General features: G+C 41.2%; 1 protein-coding gene and 1 pseudogene across 4 annotated transcripts in view; one reads left to right on the top strand and one right to left on the bottom strand.

The window, feature by feature from the left end:
• Dennd4a (DENN domain containing 4A) overlaps positions 1-22,965 on the bottom strand; it is a 102,573-nt gene extending 79,608 nt beyond the window's left edge. For all 4 annotated transcript variants that reach the window (XM_055597334.1, XM_055597353.1, XM_055597369.1 and 1 more), the window contains exon 1: positions 22,782-22,965. The gene's annotated coding sequence lies outside the window, so the exon portion shown is untranslated. The remainder of the gene's footprint in view (positions 1-22,781) is intronic.
• On the top strand, positions 6,686-6,798 carry LOC129670348 (small nucleolar RNA SNORA17; annotated as a pseudogene).
• Positions 22,966-23,239: the final 274 nt, after the last annotated feature.

Genomic DNA, 23,239 nt, shown 5'->3' with positions numbered 1-23,239 from the left:
TTAATGCAGTTTCTCATGCTGTGTCGACCACCAACCATAAAATTATTTTTATTGCTACTTCCTAACTGTAATTTTGCTACTGTTATAAACTGTCATGTAAATATCTGTGTTTTCCAATGGTCTTTAATGACCCTTGTGAATGTCCTTCGAACCAAATGGGTCATGACCCACAAGTTAAGAATCACCACTTTAAGACTTTTTAAAACTCCATTTTTCCTCACAAACTGTAACAAACATGACATATGAAATGGATTTTGAGAATCAATCCTTGAAAACAACTTTGATAATTCCTTTTCCCTTTTAGCTAATAATAATGTAATGTAATTTTATGTAATTTTAAAAATTTATATGATACATTAGATGATCAAAAACTAAAGAAACTTTAACAGAAAGGCAATCACTCAGAGCCAGGCATCTTATACACGTGCATGGTCCTGTGTACTGGGGTACAGAGAGAGGTGAAGGCCATCCTTGGCTAAATAGGGAGTCTGAAACCAGCCTAGGCTACAAGAGTCCCTGTCTCACACATATAAAAACAAAACCAATATCCTTAGTTCATCCCTAGGACCTGCATGGTTAAAAAGAGAAAACTCTCACAAGCTTCCTCTACAGGTGCACTACATCTACAGAGACACAGATACACACGCACAAATACATAACGTTAAAAAGAAATAAAAAGGGGATAGAGAAATGGCTGTTCTTTCACAGGACCCCAGTTTGATTCCAATTCTGTTTCCATTCATTTAAAAAGTCTGCAACTCCACAACTCTAGTTCCAGCAGGAGTGAAAGTCTGAAGGACAAATAGATGCACAAGAAGTAGAAAAGAGAGACATTTAGCTTGCAGGGTTAAGACTGTGTGTGTGTGTGTGTGTGTGTGTGTGTGTGTGTGTGTGTGTGTGTTGTGTTGTGTTTAATTAGGAAGATTGGTTGTGACAACATATACCTTTGATTCCAGAACTCAGGGTTAGAAGCAAGGATATTTCTGTGAGTTCTAGGCCAGTCTGGTCTTCATGGTGAGTTTCAAGCTAGCTTGGACTATATAGTGAGACTTTGACTCAAGAAGGAAAGAAAGGAAAGGGAGGGAAGGGGATGGGAGGGGAGGGAAAAAAGGAAAGGAAAGGAAGGAAAGAAATGGAGGAAAAAAGGAAGAAGGGAGTGAGGGAGGAGATAAACAGACAAAGAAAGGAAATAGAAAATTGTAGTAATCAGTTTTCTAATTTATAAAGAAAAATTGGCATAAAACATTTAAACTTTTTTTTAAATTTTAAGACAAACTATTGATCTAAAGAGTATTTATATCCAATTTCCTTTAAAAGGATCACAAAAATTCCTTTAAATTCAGAATTTAAAGGGAAGAGCCTTTAAGATCCTTTGGTTTGCTCTCACCATTTAGCCAATGAGAAAATTAAATTCCAGGAAGGCTGATTTGATTTGTACATAGCAGCACAAACCATCAGGAGCAGAGCAGGGCCTGAAATTCCTTTTCCCAGATCTACTGCCACTGTAGTCCACTCAGACCAGCTTAGTTCCAAAACAAAAACAAACCATTAAAACCTACACTTTATTTCCTTACTTAGTGTGTGTATATGTGCACGTATATGTGGGCGCATGCTCATGCCATCTCGCTCATTTGGAGATCCAGGACACCACTAGTAGGAGTCAGTTCTCTCCTTCCATCATGCGGGGCCTAGGGTCTGAACTCAGGTCAGCAGCCTTGGTGGCAGGCACCTTTACCTGCTGAGCCGCCCTGTCAACCCAGAGGTGATTCTTCCTGAACATTCTGATGACCAGCCAGCCCGAGACAAAGAATATCTCCTATCTATTAAACTAATAAAGAGATTGAAGTGAGACAAATACCTACTAGTCCAATAAAGTGTTTGTTTTCAAATGTATGTCCCTCGCCATGACTCAACACTGAGATCCAAAGTGCCCACTTCATGGCTCTACCATGTATCTATGTTTTGCAATCCTCCACTGTTCCCTGCCAGCATGTACACTTGTACTCTATATAGTCACTAGAAAGTACCAAGATTGGATTTAGAATATTTATGACTCAGTCTCTACTTCCTTAACTTTCTCGCTTTAGCAATTTTGCTCTCTAGCATAACATAAATATATATGCATGTATGTATGTATACATATGTATGTATATATGTATATATGCAATGTATAATATGATATCCAGCATACTATATATTTTATTTACTGAAGTTGTTTTTAGTTCTCTTTCTTTGCACAAAACTGTACAAGTTCTTTGAGTTTTGGCAGTTTCCTGCTGTACACCACTGACAGCAGTGCCTGACAAATAGCATTCAATATTTGTTGGCTGGATAAATACGCAAACCATGATAGCCATAATTAAAGGGATAACTTTAACATATGGCAAATACTGAATACCATGCAGCAGGCAAAAACTATGAAGTAGAAATGTAGAAACATGAAACTTTAGTGTTGAGTAAAAACAGTAAAAAAACAGAAGGAAATCCATAGCAAAACAGCACTGATATAAATTAAAGGCACATGTACATCCAAAATACACCATGCTTTCCAAAGATATTTTAGGATGCCCTCATGAACATGTTATAATGAGTACCTGGGAGCAGAAGATAAGGAATATGCAGGAAACAAAGAGCTGAAGACACGTAAAGCAGAGTCCCCGCACAGGCAGAGGTCTACATGGAAGGAGGACCCTGATTAAACTAGCCCTCTACACGTGAGCACATACCCCACTTCTACCCTCACAGGCACTTAGCCCCTGGAATTAGCAAAGGTCCAGTCACAATGCACTTGAGCAGGGTAATTTCACTCAAGTGCTACCAGGAAGCAAATCCAACTGGGGTGAGACAAAGACCATAGGAGAAAGGAAGGAAGTCATCCTTGGAGGAGCTCTTCCGGGAAGAGGCAGGGAAGCGGCAGGGAAGCGGAGTGGAGCCGTCTCCCCAGACCCTCAGGCTTGCTTTTTCAGTCATCTTCTCTCTGGCCCTCAGCCTCATTTTCTCCCTTTCCTGAGGGGTTGTTATTGGCATACCTTCCTTAATTCTCTTCACTTTTTAGTAAAATAAACCTAAAAAATTTTTTTAAAGTAATTCTGAGAAAGTATGAAGAGATAGGATAAAAAGTAGAGAGTCTGATTTTAGAAGCCAAGTTCTGTCTCACGGTGACAATGAGATGTACAAGATGTATAAGATGTATAAAATAACAACTTTTATGTATATGCATGTTTTTATGGATACATGATGTGGGCTCTTAACCTTTTAGGAGTCATGAACCACTCAAGAGAAGTTAATCAATGCTAACAAACCTCTTCCTAAAATACATAGGGATGTATAGATAAAACACAATTCACAACCTGAGGGACAGAGCTCGCCTCACTTCCCTGTTTGGTCCACACAGGCCTGTTGTTATCGTTTTGACTTTTTTATTTATGTGTATTAGTGTCTTGATGTATGTGTAGGCATGCCCCAAATGCATGCCAGGTGCTACAAGTCAGAGCAGACACTAGATTTCCTCAGATGGGAGTGAGGCAGGCTTGTAAGCCACCATGGGAGGTGCTGGGGACAAACGAGAGTCCTCTGCAAGAACAACAAGTGCTCTTAACCCCTGAACCATCTCTCCAGGCCCATTTTGATTATTTTTAATTAAAGTGTAACAGACATAAAGAAAATACAACTCCAAGAATCCTCACTATGCATTATAAATACCTCCAGTGTGAAGAACAGAGTATTACCAGGAACAGAAAACCCCTCCATTTTTCTGAAGAACCACCATCTTGAATTCTAATGCTAAATTTCTCTCTTTGTGAACATTATAAAAGTAAAACATGGAGGAACTCACATAGTCTATGCTGGGGGGAAAGGAAAAGAGAGGGCTTACATTGTTTTTGAGAATCAGCCACACTTGTTCTATGTAGGTTGTTCATTTCCATTTCTGTATAATTTTTCATCTTAATGACAATTTTTAAACAATTATGAATAGCTTTATTTATCTACTCTTTTGTTAGGAGACATCTGGTTTCTTTCAAGTATTAGGCTACCATGATTAGAAAGTTGGATAGAAATTATTGTATATGTCCCTTGACATGTAAATACATACTTAGAGAAAACAAGAATAAAATCACTAGCACATGGTCATATGCATGTTCAACTTTGATAATATCAGTTTCCTAAAATGGTTATTGTAAAACCTTTTATTTGACAGGTTTATATGCCATCTTAGAAATGGATAAAATGACTTATTTTTCTAACATAGCAGCTGTTTGATTTAGAATCATCTGAATAAAGCTCAAATCCCTGTTCATCCAGTGTCAGACTGCCAGTTAAACCAAAGCTTCTGCTCTGGCACTACATGCAGAGGTAAGTAATGTCCCTTAAATAATTAGATACCAAGGAGTATGCTTGAAAAATCACAGTGGTGCTGATTTTGCTTAGCCTCTGCTTATTTTATGGCTTTGTACTAATTTGGATTTGAGCAGCATTAGTAACCACACTTGAATGAAATGCTTGAGGAGGAAAAGGCTTAGCGATCAGGTATCACATATGGCTCTGGCTCTTACACTCTAAGGAGATGCTACTGAAATGGACAAGTGTCCAGACCTAAGCTAGCACCTCTCCCTACTTAGAGAATCTGATATATGTACCTGGAAAGAAAGTAGCCTCTAGAACCAGTCACAGAAACTTGACCAATCACAAGGCCAGTTACTTGTTTGTCTACTCCAGGAACAGGCACACTGGGTGGTCAATTCAATGCACTCATACAGAATTTAAATCTAGAGCCAGCACTGCAAACAAAACAGGTTAGAACCCATTCTTAGGGTTCTTTGGGTCATGCATGCATATGACTTGGCAGTCAGTCACCCATGAAAAGACTCTGCCACCGTAACTTGACCATGATTCTGGACAGGCAGAACTATGAAAACAATTTCTACTGTTTTTAAGTCAAATACATACCCATTTCTTAAACCAGTGGCACACTATCCCCAGTGACAACAGTGGCACCAATGGGGAAGGATACTTTGGTTTTTGAATTTAGTTATGGTCTAGCTCTGAGGCTTCTCCCCTCCCTGCCCAACATGTAGCTCTCCACTCTTGCAGTCATTTCTATAAAACAACTAATCTCCTGCTAACAAACTATCTCTTGCTTCAGCTGACCAAAGCTGACTACTGCTTACAAGGAAGACTTTTTAATTTTTATTTTTTAATATTAATTACAGTTTATTCACTTTGTATCCCAGCTGTAGCCCCCTTCCTCATTCTTTCCCAATCCCACCCTCCCTCCCTCATCTCCTCCCAAGCCCCTTTCCAAGTCCACTGATAGGGGAGGTCCTCCTCCCCTTCCATCTGACCCTAGCTTATCAGGTCTCATCAAGACTGGCTACAAAGATTCTGAACATTAGATACTTCTGCCATGTGACAAACTGTGGCAGGCAATGACAGCACAAAGACAAAATGGCAGGGCCACCTTACAGGAGATTAGTAAAAAAGTCAGAAAAGTAAATGAGCAACACAAGAAGTGATGAGTCTAATCAAGAAGACAGAAATGAAAAGGAACACACAGTTCAGACTTGAGAGGTCTAAAAAGAAAGAGGCATCATGCGCTAAGACATGTCAAGACAGTGTACACAAAACGAAAAACAAACCAAAGTCCTATTACGTTCCCTTTTCTCCATTCATCACCTCTGTCCTAAGCAATGTCAGAAGGCTATTTGAAGCTGAGCACGGCAGCACATGCCTTTCATTTCAGTACTCAAGGAGGCAAAGGCAAGAGATCACTGCACATTCCAAATAAGCTGTCAATTCAAAGAGAGACCTTATCTCAAAAACCAAGCAAGCAAGCAAGCAAAGTATACTTAACTATAATTCAAATAATGTAGACAAGGTGGCAAAGCACATTTTAAGGATTAAGCTGAAAGAAGGCAAGTAGTTTTTGATTTTGTGGTGGGGAAGAAAAAGCCACAATTTCTGACCTGGATGACAATGATGGTATATTTGAGTCTGCTCTATGAACTTCATGCTGAAACACCCCCACACACACACACACACACCCTACCACAAAGCTGCCCTCTTACTTCCCTTCTCTCCTTAGTGTCACTTCTCAAATTAGCAAATCTGAGCTTTTTGGGGGGAGGGGGTCCATTTTGTTTGGTTATTTGTCGTAGGGTGGAGTAGGAATCATGAATGAGTGCATAAAGGAAGTTTAGGTGTTCATTAACTGCCCAGAGTAGTGAAACACAAATCATTCTTCTGCGGATTTTTGCATAATGGTAGTTATAACAGCAAGAAAAAATGATATAAAATAATATCATATGGGACCGTTTTGGTAGTGCACACCTGTAAACCCAATATTCAAGAGGTTACAGTAGGAATATTTAAAACAAAACAAAAACTAAAAACAAAACTTGCATATGATCTTTTCTCTGATGTTATAAATGTTCAGTTTTGAAGTTCATTTTAGAGCTACCTCTAGGTTTATATCATTTTCAGCAGGTAAAAATCATTTACACCATTACTTTGCTTCACCTTCTTCAACATTTACTTTGAATAGGAACTATGCTCTCTATAAATTTTATAAGTTCTCTCATTTTTAGTCTAGTTCCCACTCTATGAAGGTGTATGTATGAACAGGACACATAACTATAAAAGGAACCAACTACTAGAAGATTCTGATAAAAGAATTAAAACCCCAGTGCCTAGAAACATTGAGGGGTGGCTGCTGTGTCATCTGTGTGTCAGAGAGGAGAGGCTGTGTCTATGCTGAGGGTTCTGACCTATGAACATCTGAGTGATTAGTAGCCTAATTCTCCCTGAAAAGAAGTGACTCTGACCATTTACTACTGTTGCTCTGCAGTACAGCTTGAGTTCAGGGATGGAGACACCTCCAGAAGCTCTCTTATTGTACAGAATTGTTTTAGCAATTCTGGGTTTTTTTGTTTGTTTGTTTGTTTTTCCATATGAAATTGAGAATTGTTCTTTCAACAATTTTGATGGGAATTGCATTGAATCTGTAGATTGCTTTTGGCAGGATGGCCATTTTCACTAATGTTAATCCTACCAATCCATGAGCATGGGAGATCTTTCCATCTTCTGATATCCACGGGGCAACAGTAATAAAAAAACTGCATGGTACTGGCATAAAAACAGAATGTGGATCAATGGAATCGAACAGAAGACTCAGAAATAAACCCACACACCTACGGATACCTGATTTTTGACGAAGAAGCCAAAAACATACAATAGAAAAAACACTGCATCTTCAACAAATGGTGTTGGTCTAACTGGATATCTACATGTAGAAAAAATGAAAATACATCCATATTCATCACCCTGCACAAAACTAAAGTCCAAGTGAATCAAAGACCTTAATATAAAACTAGACACATTAAACCTGTTAGAAGAAAAAGTGGGGAAGAGCCTTGAACTCATTAGCGCAGGAGACAACTTCTTGAACAGAACACCAACAGCACAGGCTCTAGATCAACAATCAATGTACGGGATCTCATGAAACTGAAAAGCTTCTATAAAGCAAAGGACACTGTCATTAGAACAAAACAACAGCCTGGGAAAGGATCTTCACCAACCCAGTAACTGACAGAGGTCTAATATCCAACAAATCAAGTAATCCAATTTAAAAATGGGGTACAGAGCTAAAAAGAATTCTCAATAGGGGAATATCGAATGGCAGAGAAACACTTAAAGAAATGCTCAATGACCTTAGTCATCAGGGAAATGCAAATCAAAATGACCCTGAGATTTCACCTTACATCCATCAGAATGGCTAAGATCAAAAACTCAAGTGACAACACATGCTGGAGAGGATGGAAAGAAAGGAGAACCCTCCTCCAATGCTGGTGGGAATGTAAACTTGTACAACCACTTTAGAAATCAATCTGGCGCTTTCTCGGACAATTAGGAATAGTGCTTCCTCAAGATATAGCTATATCACTCCTAGGCTTATATCCAAAAGATGCTCAAGTATTCAACAAGGACATTTGCTCAACCATATTCGAAGCAGCTTTATTTGTAACAGCCAGAATCTGGAAACAACCCAGATGTCCCTCAACAGAGGAATGGATACAGAAATTGTGGTACATTTACACAATGGAATACTACTCAGCAATTAAAAACAAGGAAATCATGACATTTGCAGGCAGATGGTGGGAACTAAAAAAGATCACCCTGAGTGAGGTGACCCAGAAGCAGAAAGACACACATGGTTATATACTCACTTATAAATGAGTATTAGTCATATAATTTAGGATAAACATACTAAAATCTGTACACCTAAAAAAGTTAAACAAGGAGGAGGACCCTCCGGAAGCTGCTCAATCCTCACTCAGAAAGCAAATGGGACAGATATCGGAAGCAGGAGAAAACAGGGAATAGTACAGGAGCCTACCACAGAGGGCCTCTGAAGGACTACCAAGCAGGGTATGGAAACAGATGCTGAGATTCATGGCCATACTTTGGGCAGGGTGCAGAGACTCTTATAAAAGAAGGGGGGATAGACAGACCTGGAAGGGACAGAAGCACCACAAGGAGAACAACAGGACCAAAAAATCTGGGCCTAGGGGTCTTTGCAAAGACTAATACTCCAACCAAGCACCATGCATGGAGATAACCTAGACCCCTAGCTCAGATGTCATCCATAGCAACTCAGTCTCCAAGTGGGTTGCCTAGTAAAGGGAGCAGGAACTGTCTTTGACATGAACTCAGTGGCCTGCTGTTTGATCACCTCCCCCTGGAGGGAATGCAGCCTTACCAGGCCACAGAGGAAGACCTGATGAGACCTGATAGGCTAGGGTCAGATGGAAGGGAAGGTGGACATCCCCTATCAATGGACTAAGGGAGGGGCATGGAAGGAGAAGAGGGAGGAAGGGTGGAATTGGGAGGGGACAAAGGAGGGGGCTACACAGCTGGGATACAAAGTGAATAAATTGTAATAATAAAAAAATAAATAATAAATAATTGAGGAAAAATGTGAGCCTGACATGACCACCAGTCCAGCACCCGGGGGTTTGGACAGAGAGCTAGCCTGAGGACCACCAGTCAGGCACTGAGCGGCCCCAATGGCTACCAGGACTGGGAGCAAACTGGAAACTGGAAGAACCCTGCATGGGACTGAGGGCCCCAGGCAAGAGTGAGCGTAGAGACTGACAGCCTTTACATAGGATCACTCAGCTGGGCCAGGTGAGAAGCAAGCTCAAGATGATGACCAGATAGGAAAGGCATGATGCACGGACAGGGAGCTACCCGGAGACAAACACCAGTTAGATGCCATGAAGGCCTGGAGAGGTGAACCTTGGGGGGTGGACAGGCCATGCCTGACATGACCTCTGACAGGTGCCATAATGCATGAGTGGGGCACAACACTTCTAAGACCACTCCTGAGATGACCCCAGACATTCAGAGGACTCCTGTCGCCTCTAAGAGAAGCAAGTCATGGAGAAATTCCAGAGAAAGAGAAATAGAAGGATATGTTTATGATAAAGAGCCAGAACTGGAGTGAGGAACAACATGACATGAGTAGTTGGTGATGCCACCAGGGACCAGTAGGGTCCTGGCCTGTACTACCACCAGTGGCCATGTCTGGATCTGGGTCTGTGAAACAGCCTGGATGTGTTACCACCAACGGCCAGGCAGACATCCCTTCTCTGGGCTCTGCCTGAGGACATGTTAAAGTCTGAGGGCTGTGCAGAACTGGCCCTAACCCTCACCTGGGCATTGTGGGAGAGCTTGCCCTGGGGCCATGAGAGCAGGAGACCTGACCCCACCCCTAGCCAGCTGCAATACTTAGGAGAGTGGCTCACACATTTCGGCAGCTGTAGGTGAGCCAGGCCCCAGGATACAAGGTGGGAGACCTGGCTCTACCACTAATCTCCTGTTCTGTGGCATGGACAAGGGAGAGCTATCCTCGCCCCTAACCACCTGCAGCAGGCTGGAGTCCAGGGCCTGGGATCATGACAGCAGGAGAGCAGGCCCTGCCCCTCACCTGCTCCAGCACTCAGGAGAGCAGGCCCTGACCCTCACCTGGGCACCACAGTAGAGATAGCCCTGCATATGAGGTTTGCTGGTGAGCTGGTCCTAAGAGTGTGAGTGTGGGAGAGCTAGTCCTGCCTCTTGTCTGTTGGACACAGATGGGGGAGAGATGCCTTCCTCCTTTGCCATTTATGACAAATGGGGAAGAGCTGGCCCCAGGTCATGAGAGTGGGAGAACTGGCCATGACCCTCAATAGCTCTAACACTGGTGAAAGCAGGTCCTGCACCTGGCCTGGGCAGCAGGGTAGAGTTGGGGGAGGGTGTGTGTGTGTGTGTGTGTGTGTGTGTGTGTGTGTGTGTGTGCAACCAGCCCTGAGGGCATGAGAGGAGGTGGACTAACCAGCTCAGATACCTCCCAGGCCCAGATCCAGGACTTTGAGTTGGCCCACCCAACCCTTTCCCCATCTATGAACTGCTGCAGTGTATGAAGGGGCTGGATCTACAGAACCAAAACTACAGGATATCCATGACATAGGGCAACAAGAAGATATCCGAAAGGAGTCCCAGTGAAGTTCCAGTATTGCTAAGAGTAGCAGAATCCAGAGGCCTCATACTAGACCAATAAGCCAATGCAATGACCATGTGCAAGGAAAGAAGTGTGGAAAAAGGGTACACGGTATACTTTCCACAATGAGATTATTTTTTTCTCTATTGCAGGGGAGGTTACAAAGGTAGAGGGCAGGTATGAGGGGAGGGGAAGATGAGTGGGATTAGGGTGCATGATGTGAACTTCACAAAGAACTAATAAAAAGTTAAAAAAAAATCTAAAAGGAAGTTGACCAATGACATCTTATTCTCAAAAATGGTATAAAGCAGGCCAAGAGGTGGTAGCACACGCCTTTAATCCTGGCACTCAGAAGGCAGAGCAAATTCTAGGACAGAAAAATCCTCTCAAAAATAGATAGATAGATAGATAGATAGATAGATAGATAGATAGATAGATAGATAGATAGATAGATAGATAGAGGCATAAAGCTAAAGAACAAATGGTCTGAGTATTCCAAAATCTACAGCTATCCTTTCAAAAGGGCCGTAATTATTGACATGTGAAAGGCAGGCTTGAAAACAGTGTTTAATTTCAGCTTCATTAAGTTAAATGGTGTAAAACTTCACTTAAGTTTCGCTGTACAGAGTTACCATTTACATAGCTCACGGTACCTTTGCCTATTCAAATTAAGCTCCTCCCACCAGAACACTCATGTCAAAAGCTCAGCTCTAGTCAAATGAGTCCTGGCTGTGCTTTCCCTAGGAAAGACTGCTATTTTCTAGTCTTGAGCTTTAAGACTATACTACACACACACTGTATATGATTATCACACTAATACTGTAAGGAGCTCTTTGAACATCTCTTCCCCAGAATATGAATTCTCTAAAAGTAAACAATAATACATCTTCACTCTGTAAATCCTTGTTTTAGCACAACCCTTGGCATTACACAGGTAGTAAGTAAATGCTTGTTAAATAAGGAATATTGTAATGTTATTAAGGCCAGACATAGTGGGACACCACTAAGGAGGAATCTAATCTGGAGGCTATCTTGGGTTACATAACAAGTCTAAGGCCAATTTTAACTATACAGCAAGACTACAACTCAGAGCTGCTTTTCACAAGTTAATACATTAAAGACAATATATATATTAATATACAGGTATTCACAGACTGAGTTGAACTACAAATTCTATACACAGAAGCTAAAATGGTACTCTACCTCCAGTGGTTTCACCTGAAAAAGGGAGAAATGCTCATGGTTTTCATAGTAATCACCTATGAATTGGGAGGGAAAGAATTAAAGTTCTTCAGTATTATGTAAAGAGAGGTTTTTTTTTTTAATTTCACTTAAAATTATTTTTATTTTTCATCATCTAGTACCCTTTTGTAATCACTAGCTTTTAGAACATCTATTCATTGCATACACATGTCTTTAGGAAGCTGTATGTCCTAACCTTTTTCACAAAACTAGAGCTGAAAGTCAAGTTCAGTGAGACTTTGGTTTCATCTGCCATAGCTGACTAGAACAGACAGAGAATACTTGCTTCATATTACATTTCCTCTATACTGGTTTAGAATGAGAGCACAGAATCATGACACAATACAAGAACTTAGAATCAGAAGACAGGCTTTAATCCAAGCACTGGGAGGCAGAGGCAGGTGGATCTCTACGACCACGAGGCCAATCTCTTCCCAGGCCAGCCAAGTTACATAGGGAAACCTTATCTCAAAACAACAAACGAGTCAGAAGTCATGTCTATCCAAACGCAGTGGTGAGAGACAACACGCAGAGACAAAAATGAAGTGAACAAGCAGGGAGCGAGGGAAGCATGTAGTCCAGGGCACGCAGACAAATGCTGCCTGACTACTTTGGAGTGTCCTGATCTCATGCTGTTTCTGGAGGGCTGGCTGTTCTTCTATCATCAGATGCCACGAAACCCCCAGTATCCTTGCAACTAATTCCCATTTTGAGTAAATTAGGCTAACTTTGGTTTCTATTGCCTATAAACAAAAGGAAGTTGATCAAACAACAACCCTCAAAACCAAAAAAAGAAAAAAAAAAAAAAGAGTGTATCTTACTCCTATAATCCCAGCAATCATGAGGAAGGTGAGGCAGAAAGATTAAAACAGCTTTGTCTACAGAGGGAATCTTCAGTTCAGTCAGAGTTATATATTGACACTCTGCCTCTTTTTTAAAAAGTCAAGAAATACTAAAATAGCAATTAATCAGAAAAAGGAAAGTCTTTTTTTTTTTTTTTAAATATCCATGAAACAAGAAACTTCAACCACCCTTAGCCTAAAAGAATGAAAAATATTAATCAATGAGAACAGGTTCAAACAACCCAGGGATCCAACTTCAGTATAATTATTGCCAACACAGCAACATGAATAAATACTATTACAAAGCTGGGGATGCAGCTCAATAATGACATCCTTGCCTAAGAAGTCCAGCTCAATCCCCAATACTACATTTAAAAAATACGGATTTGAATAGAATACTATTACAACGTTCTGACATCCAGAAAAAAAAATTGAAAGATGAAGGGATAGGAAATATCTTAGTGTTTATTTGAACAAAAAAAAAGTTTTTTTTTAATTATTCGGACTGTGTGTCATTACATAGACCAGGCTGGTCTTCATCTTCAAGCCTCAGCCTCCACTGTGCTGGTATATGCCACCATACCAACTTATTTTTTTACAGAAGAATAGTATCACTTAAATATAATCTTGACTTAAAATGGGGTTAGGGTAAACTTTTCTGTTGAAAAGAGCCAACTCTATCTCACAAACCAAAATATAACCACTTTTCCCCATTCATCTATACCCATTCTCTTAAAAACATGTTACTTTAGAGTCTTCAACTAAAATACTCAATACTAAGACAATGGCCTGATTAAGAAAAGCAGTTCCCAACACTTCAATCATTATATGGTATTAGCTTCTAACACAAGACTAATACATTAAGATTTCCATATTAATTTGATAATAGTTTGTTAGAATCTTTCTTTAGCAATTAAAGACCTTTTAGGGAAAAAAAAATCTAGTTTCTCTAGCAACAATTTTCAAGTAGACACTGAAGAGTAATTTTGCACTGTTCCTTTGCTCAAAAGAAGTCAAACTTACTCATATAATCTGAAACAGTGAGACAGAAAAACTTACACATTTAGCAGCAAGCTCAGAGATAAAAATAAAACAAATAGGACTTTTATCAATTTGCCAAGATTATACAGATGGTTTTGGTATTCAAAAACAAAATAAGAGATGGTAAGTTTAAGGTGGAAAAAAAAAAAACAGATTCTGAAATAAAAAATAATTGTAAGTAAACATGTCTTAATCATTTGCACTAATGGAAGAAGACAGGGAATTGTATTTTTTTAATGTCTTATATTACCTCTGGACAGTATTTATGGAAATTACATCTGATTGGAATTATCCAATATTCTGATAACTTATTTTAAAACTAATAGTGAGGGTATACCAAACATGTTTGTCTCAGAAGTATAATGTTTTCACCCATATTTCACCCCTTTGTTTGTCCCCCTCACACCTTAATCCATATCTGGAAAAGTTGGTTAAATGCCAAACAGACTAAGTGATGCTTAAAAGAAAATGGTATTCCTAGACTAGAACTAAGCAAAACATGCTGAATTTTAAATCAGCAATGAATTAAGTAGTGTAATTAAGAAATGCTAATTACCATCAAAGTCAGTTTCACATATGTGGCAAGATGCCAAATGTAATTGCTAGAAAATATGGACTTAAGGCCGGGCACTGCGGCAAACATCTGTAACCCCAGCACTCGGGAGGCAAATCTCCATGAGTTCAAGGACAGCCTGGTCTACAGAGCAAGTCCAAGACAGTCAAAGGTATACATAGAGAAACTGTCTCAGGAGAGAAAAAGAAAATAGACTTAAGACTCAAGTTTTCAGGATATCCTGAATGGTTAGAAATGTTATCTTTCACTTTAAGATCCACATTTCCTTGGTGTGTTCCTTCACTCACTGATTCTAAGCCTAATGAGGGAAACCAACACATGAATTAAAATACTCTAAGGTCAACAATAGTTTGAATGAATTATTCACTGAGTACCAGATATTGTTTCAAATATTTTATTTGTATTAGCAAATTTAAGTGTCACAACTTTATAAATGCACCTTTTCCCCAGTTTTACATGAGAGGAAACTGGGATACTAAGAAACAGGAGCAAAACCAGGTTTCAATCCTACACCCACTGATCCTTAGCCAACTACTTGGTATACCCTCTCAAACTACAATAATTGACTCAACAAATTCTTTTTTAAATTACATTTATTTATCTTCTGCGTGTGCATGTGTGTCACAGTACACATGTGGAGGTCAAGAGACAACCCTCTAGACAGAAAGCACCTTTCACCCACTGTGCCATCTTTCTGCCCCTCTACAAATTCTCAGAGTGACTCCTCTGGAGCTTGAGACACAACAAAGTACTTATAGATTATTTCAGGAGAGACTCAATAACCCAGATCAGAAAAGACTTTCTGAAGAAAATAATAATGCCCTGATTCTTTTTTTATTTTTTTAAATTATTTTATGTGTATTCATGTTTTGCATATTGCAGAAGAAAGTGTTGGTTCTACTGGGACTGGAGTTACAGATGGTTGTAAACTGCTATGTGGGTGCTGGGAGTTGAAGCTGGTGCTTCTGCAAGAGCAGCTTGTATTCTTAAATGCTGAGCCAACTCTCCAGCTCCCTTGTTTGTTTGTTTGTTTGTTTGTTTGTTTTTGAGACAGGGTTTCTCTGTGTATCCCTGGCTGTCCTGGTTCAAGCTGGTCTTGAACTCAGAGATTCACCTGCCTCTGCCTCCCAAGTGCTGGGATTAACAGTGTGTGTCGCTGCAACCACCATCCCATCCCTGGTTCTTAAAGGATATAAAGACCCTACTAGACAGAATAAAGGGAAGAGAGGAATAGCAGCATTCGAGGCAGAAGGCTCACAGCAGCAATGCAACACTCCAGAAATAACACATATATTCAAGGAAACTTCAAGAAGAGTGCTATAAGGCTGGAGTAGAAATGGAAAGTAGAAATTATAAGAGTTAAGATTAGAGAGACAAACAAAAACCAAATCATGGAGAATTTTAATGACATGGTAAGGAGTTGACAATAGAGTCAGTAAGGACTTTTCAATTGGTGTTTTAGACATACCATTCTGGCAATTCTGGGTTTTGTTTGTTTTGTTTTGTTTTTTGAGACAGGGTTTCTCTGTTAGCCTTGGCTGTCCTGGACTCTCTTTGAAGACCAGACTTGCCTAGAACTCACAGAGATCTGCCTGCCTCTGCCTCCTAGAGTGGGATTACAGGTGTGAGCTACTGTGCCCAGCTCATTCTGGCAATTCTGAAAAAGTGAATTTCAAGAACAAATCTGAAAACAAGAAAACGCGTAAGAAGGAAGGAAATAGTTCCTAAAGGAAAGCACTGGAATAAGGATGCTATGGAAGTTTCTGATTCAAAATTATTTAATGAACACAAAGATTGTTCTGTGGACAAAGGCTCCTACCACCACACCTGAAGACCAGAGTTTAACTTCTTTGGAACCATAGGTAGAAAGACAGAACTAACTCTAGCCAAGTTGTCCACTGACCTTCATATTTGGGCATATTCACGTAACCACAAATACACACAAACACACATACAGAAACACACAAACACACACACAGTTTGGTAGCCTTGGGTACATGTACCTAGATAAATAGAGATTTAAGTGAATGAGTGAATATTTAAAAAATTAGAGTGAAATATAGGAAGGACTTGTACATGATTACTAAGAGCCTCTTCCTTGAATTATGAAGTCAATGGTACCTCTGAAATACAACGAAATAAAAGCAAAACTTTATGTAAATACGTAAGTGTAGTTTGAATAAGACTTTGAGGAGAAAAATAACAAAGTTAGATAAGACATCATGATCTTAATTCACGCTAACTGTACCAAGAAGTTAGAAACAACAAAAAGAAAAAAAGGAAAGGAAAAAAATAGGCCTCTTTAATATTTGTAAATATCCTGAAAATATTCAAAAATAAGTAAAGCAATCTTTTTCAAATAAGTAAGAAAAAAGCCAAGCAGAAAATATGTAAAGAGAGGCTGGGAAGATGGTTCAACAGAGTCCTTGCTGAACAACCGTGAGGGCCAGAGTTCAGATCCTAGAGCCACATAACAAGCCAGGCATCCCATGCATGCCTGCAACCTCAGAGCCAGCGGGGTAGAAACAAGAGAGTCAGTGGAGCTTAACTAGCCAGGAAAAGACACTTCCCAGGTCCGGGAAGAGACCCTGTCCCAAAAGAACAAGCTCAGAGTGTCAGAAATGGACGCCTAAGAAACTCTTCTGACCTGAGTTTTCCAACAGTCGTACTCCCTTACACACTTTTACATATTCTCACACAGACACACCAACAAATCTTTTTTTAAGAAAAGAAAATATATAATAAAGAGAAGGCCAACAATAAGAATATTAAAAAGATAAAGAGAAAGAAACACAAGACAAAAAAAAAAAAAAAAAAGAAATGCTATCAAGCAGACTAGCAAAATCCAAAATCTAACAATGCCTGGAAAGGATACACAAAAACAGAAATACACATTGGTTGTCAAAATCCTATAAATAATTTATAAAGAAAAAAATACTTGTATCCTGGGACTCAGCAATTTCACAATCAGGTCTACGACCAGAAAAAAACTCTGGCATGTTGCTTTAAGACAGTGGTTTTCAACCTTCCTTTAAGACAGTGGTTCGCAGCCCTATAATACAGTTCTTCATGTTGTGATAACCTCCAATCATAAAAATTATTTTCATTGCTACTTCATAACTATAATTTTGATACTGTTCTGAATCATAATGTGAGTTGTAATGTGAATACCTGATGTACGACCTCTGTGAAAGGGTCAATTTGACCTCCAAAGGGGTCATGACCCACAGGATGCTTTAAGAAATAAAGGAATATTACTGAGGCATTGTTAATACCAGAAGTATTACTAGAAGAAATGATAATTGTCAGTACAGCATTCATTCAATGGAACCTACATAGCAATAAAAATAAATCAACTGGACCTAAGATGTCAATAATGATAGGGTAAAATAAAGAGAATTCAATGGCTGTCTACCAGGACACAGCACTAGCATATCTACTTAAATTTACTTGTATTTGAAGAAAAGAAGAGAAGGAGTGCCAGACATGCAGACATGGTAGACTTTTTTTTCTTTTTTATGTAGCTCTATCTGTCCTAGAACTGTGTAGATCAAAATGGCATTGAACTCACGGAGATCTCATCGCCACTTTCTCCCTAGTGCTGGGATTAAAGGTGTGTGCCAATACCCCTCGCTGACACGGTTTGTCTTAATTACTGTTCTATTGTCATGACAATGGCAAAGTACAAAAGAAAGCATGTAGTTGGGGTCTCACAGTTTCAGAGTGCTATCAAGACCACGATCATCATGAAAGGATGCGTGGCCGCAGGCAGGCGTGGTGCTGGAATAGTGAGAGCTTACATCTGATCCACAAGTACTAACAAGGAAAGGCCCAGGGTTTGAGAACCAGCGACACACCTCCTCCAGTAGGCCACACCTCCTGAGTCTTCCCCAACAGTTCTACCAAGTGTAGATCAAGTCTTCGAATATGAGCACCTAGGGGGCCATTCTCATTCAAACCACCAATATTTTTTTCAAATTTATGTAAATGAACTCATTTATTTATTTTTTTACAAAAACCTTAGGAAATGGACATCTCTATTGCTCCTATTTGATAAGATGGGGCACTAAGGATATAGTTTAAATAACTATAAAACCATTAAGTAAAAAAATAAACAAATAAATAAACCATTAAGTAGTAAAGTCAAGATTCAAACTAAGTGCTTGTTGCCCTTGTAGAGGACCGGAGTTTGGTCCCCAGCACTCACAACTGTCTGGAACTCCAGTTCCAAGGGAGACAACACCCTCTTCTGGCCTCTGCAGCCACCAGGTTTGCATGTGGTGCATAGACAAATATGTAAGCAAAACACTCATTCTCATAAAATACAATTAAAAATTTTCCCAAAGATTCAAACCAAGGAAGTATAGCCCTAATCCATACTTTTTCTTAGCAAATTTTATGTTAACATTAAAAGTACTAGTTTTCAAGATGGATTTTTCAGACACGTCACTGTACTTTGTTCTCCGCACTCACAGTAGAGCCAAGTGGTGGTGTAGGGTGCCTTGGGGAGGTAGGGACAGTAGGATCAGGAATTCAAGGCCAACACAGGCTTCCTTTCAAGTTAGAATTCAGCCTGATTTATATGAGACCCAGTCTGAAAACAAGCATTACAGAATGTAACATTCACTGTCTGGGTTCTACAATAGGATGGAAGATGGAGGGGAAGGAAACTGGAAGGAACAAAAAAGAATTTAACTTCATGTAAAGTGTAAAGTTCTATACTCTCTTCTAGAATTCAGTGTGGTAATTGTGATATACATAGTTCTTTTATATTAAGCAATATATCTGAAGCAAAAATGAAAAAAAGTCAACATTTATGTAGGTATGTGGGTGTGTACTACATATTTTGGTAATTGTGTTTATTTTTAAAACTTTTCAAGAAGAAAAATGTCTCATCTACAGAACAACACTTACAGTTGGTTGGGCATGACAGTCACATCTATAATCTCAGATATCTGGAAGAGGAGGTGAGAAGCTGGAAGGCTCAGGGGACAAACTGTCTCCAAAACCTGGAAGAGAACTGGAGAGGTAGCTCCAGCTATCTACCACCCAGACGTGAGGACCGGAGTTTGAATCCCCAGTACCCACATGAAAGACTGAGGGAAGAGGTGTACATCTGTGTCCCCAGTGTTGGGGGTGGCAGAGAAAAGCTGATCTCGGGAACTCAGTAGTCAAACAGTGTAGGCAACTGATGGGCTCTAGGTTTACTGAGAGATCCTATCCCTCAAAAATAAAGTGACCAAGGAAGGCATCTGATGCCAACTTTTAGCCCACACAAACAAGCACAGGCTAATTAATCAAATAGAAATTACCACAGAAATAAAAATAAAATTTCTGATCTCCGTATTTCAGGTTTTACTTATAAACACACTCCGACCTGAAATAAAATGTTCCATAAATATATTTGAAAAACAGGTGTCTAGAATCCAAAAATCAATTTCCCCCTGGGAAAATTACAAAAAGATATGAAAACAGGAGGTGGGAGGGGGTAGATTAACAGTGAGAAAGGAAAAGCAGGGACACATGTACTGTTGGCCCCAAAAGCAAACAACGCTTCTCAGGCAGGGTTGGAGGGCAGAAGTCATGTTTTATTCACCTTTGTATCCTCAGTAACTAGCAAAATATTGGTATCTCTTAAACATCCCAGTGCCGTTGCCTAACAACTGATGAGGTAATGAGGAAAAGACTGAGTGCACTCTCAATAGGTGGCACTGTCAACACAGAGCAGTTTCGTGCTGGAAGCAAAAAGAACCCAAAAGTCAATGTGCACAGATGCAAAACATCCACAAACATAAAAACAAATTCAAAGTTGGCACTGACAACTCACCCAAATAACCAGTTGTTTCTGCTACAGTGATTGCGCGCACATACCACATTCCAACAAGAAAGCAGTTTTCCTGTTCAATCTATAGTGCTTTAGATTTTCAACGTTTTCTCTTAATCCTTTAATGCCACTTTATGATTATAAGAACAGTAATTTAGCTGAATATGGTGACATAATCCCAGCACTCAGGTGGTTGAGGCAGGAGGCTCTCGAGTTGTAGGCCAGCATGAGCTACATAGCAAGGGCCTGTCTCAAAAAAAAAAGTCCTTTTATTATTACAGTAACTCTCTGTATAAATGAACAGTGTCTCAAATATGAAGCTTTACACTGTTCTTTCAGATTACAAAGTGATATCAATGATTTACAGTAATCAAATATAGCTGGACCCACTTCACCCCACCACACCAATTCTACTGACTGAAAAAACCAACAGGGTTCTGGGACAGCCAGGGCTACACAGAGAAACCCTGTCTCAAAAACAATTGGGGATTGGGGAACAGATGAGAAAGGAGGAAAAGTTGATTCACTTTTCTTTAGTATCTCTTTCTTCTACCTCTGGCAGTAAAGGGTAAAATCCTAAAAAGATAAGTCTCTGGCAGGGGAGAATGCAGAAACAGCAAGTTCATTTCCCTGCTGGAGTCACTTATGTTTTCTGCTTACAATTATGAGGCGCCAGTGTAAACAAGAATGAAAGATCTGTAACATAACAATCACCTCTGCCTTTAGTGATGGTAGGCTTCCCATTAGAGAAGGCTTAAAAGTCTACAAACATCTAAAAGTTTGTATCACACAGGAAGAAAATATTGTTTTCTTCTTTGTCATAATGTTTACGATTTCCTGAATACATTAATCTGATGTACTCTGTCCCTTCGCTCAGATAACCTTCCAATTACACTAAATGTTATTCAAGTTGTCAGAAATGGGACAAAAGTTCCAGGAACTTTAGAATCAATAACTACTTAAGATGGTAATTCCTGTAAAAGCTCAAACCAGCACCAGCTTCCTGACTCTCTTGAACCGACAGAAAAGTTTTACTCCTTCACCAAACTTCAAAAATGTAAACTTGTGCACCTAAGTATGAAATGCAAATTTTGCTTTTTTTTTTTTTATCCCTAATAGTAGGCTGGTATCAAGATCAATTAACTTCCCTCACAAGCACATTCTTTCAAAATTCCACAGCAAAGTAGGTCTGTGTTTAATCACTCGGAAAAAAAAGAGAATTATGTAACACATATAGAATGATGATGGTAACTGTCTGTTATTCTAGACTCTTGCTGGGAGCTGCAGTTCAAAGGGAGTTTGTGAAAATAAAAAGCTGCCTTAAATGATTATTAGGTCTCGCCCAAACAAAACAAACTCCCCATAAAAGGAATCAAATACAATCTTATGTTAAATTCAATTAGGGCTCAAATAGATCAGAAATCCTATTTACTTTTTTCAGAAGCTGTATCTCAGAGCTACTATAAACATAAATTGAACTTGCCCAAGATCCTTACTTATTAACCAATCTTGGGGCCCCAGAGCCTCCTTTTTATAATAATCTCAAACGCACTACAATAGTTTAGTGTAACCTGGGCTACGATGTTTACAGGTGTCTCCACCTCCTTCTCCCAAGGAAAGCGGAGGTAGTATGGGGTGGGCAGAGAAGAGAATGAGGCTCTTCATACACTAAACAAAAGCTTGTGATCGTGTAATATATAATATTGTTTCTTTTACATCGGGGCTACCCTTTTCATTCATGTCTAATACACTTAAGAGAATAATATATTCACAGAGTGACACAAAATTTCTTCTCTCCCATGTCTCTGGCAGGCTGACACCCACTTTCCCTTCAACTAAATACAAGCCTGTTGACGGATGCCTGTCCTGCTTTGCAAACAAGAAATAACTGTCCTTTAAGACAAATAAAAACCCTCTCTGCTCTGAGGCCAACCAACCATTCGTCTGAATGAAAAGCACAGTGCAGCAGCAACAGCCAAATCTCCCTTTTCGTCCTGTCATTTAAACGCACCATAATGAAGAGCGATCGCTGCGACCCAATTCTAGGTCACAAGCTTTTCTTTCGACCCTTCACCCCCTCCCACCTCGCCCCCCACTTTAACCTCTAGAAAGAGCTAAACTTCAAAAGGAGTGGTGATGACCAAGAACTGCGCGCGCACACACACACGCGCGCACACACACACACACACACACACCCAGAAAGAAAAAAAATAAATAAAACTGGCCAACTTGGACGCTGGCCGGGCTCACGTGGAACCTGAGTCCTAACCCGGCCCGGCATCGCGCTGAGCAGCCGCGGGAAAGCAGCCCCCGCCGCGGGTTTGAAACCCGGAGCAGGTGGGATTCCGGGAAGCCACCTTACGTAACGGGCTTGTCAAAATTCCAGCCTCGGGACCTCGCTCCCCATCCCCTGCCCGCCCGCCCTCGCCCCCCGCCCCATCACCCCAACGACGACAGCTCCAGGCTAGCCCTGAACGGCCAGGGTGGAAGGCGCGACCCCCCTCCCGAGCCCCGCGCGCGTCCCCTCACGGAGGCGCCCGAACGCCCTCGGCAGCACCTCGCCATCCTCCGGGACAGCCCGGGCCCCTCCAAGCAGCTGCGGGCGCCCGGCGGCCCTCCGAGTCCCAGCGCCCGGCTCCGCGTCCCTCCGCCAGTCACCTCTTCAGGGCCGTGACAGCTCCCTTCGCCGCCGACGCCCGCGACGCCGCCCCCGCCACTCACCTCCCTGCCGGCCCCCGCGCGAGCACCGGAAAGAGCCCGAGGCGCGGGGTCCGATCCCCTCGCGCGCGGCGGGCGGGACACGAGGGGCGCTGAAAGCCGCGGCGCTCGCAGCCCGCTTAGCTCATCCCTCCCCCCGGCCCGGCGCTCCGCCCCGCCGTCTCAGTCAGACGGGACTCCCCCTCCCCGCGCGGTCGCCAGTGCCTCCGCCTCCTTCCTCAGCACCAGCCGCCAAACCCGCCGCGGCCGGCGCCATCTTGGCGGTGACGGAAGCGGCAGGGAGGCGGGGACTATGGCCACAGAGACCAATCACATGCCGAGCCTGGCCTGAGGGGCGGGAGAAGGCCGGGCTGGGGGAGTGGGCCGTGGGGGAGGGGGGAGCGAGGGCCCCGCAAGTGGGCGGGGCCGGGGGCCGGGCTGCCTGGTGACGCGCGGTGTAGTTGGGGAATCGCGTCGTGGTT

This window comes from Psammomys obesus, unplaced genomic scaffold (genome assembly GCF_907164565.1).
Source record: "Psammomys obesus unplaced genomic scaffold, mPsaObe1.curated_primary_1811, whole genome shotgun sequence".
Taxonomy (NCBI): Eukaryota; Metazoa; Chordata; class Mammalia; order Rodentia; family Muridae; genus Psammomys; species Psammomys obesus.
The sequence above is the reverse complement of the archived record's forward strand: the minus strand, read 5'-3'. Positions and strand labels throughout refer to the sequence as shown.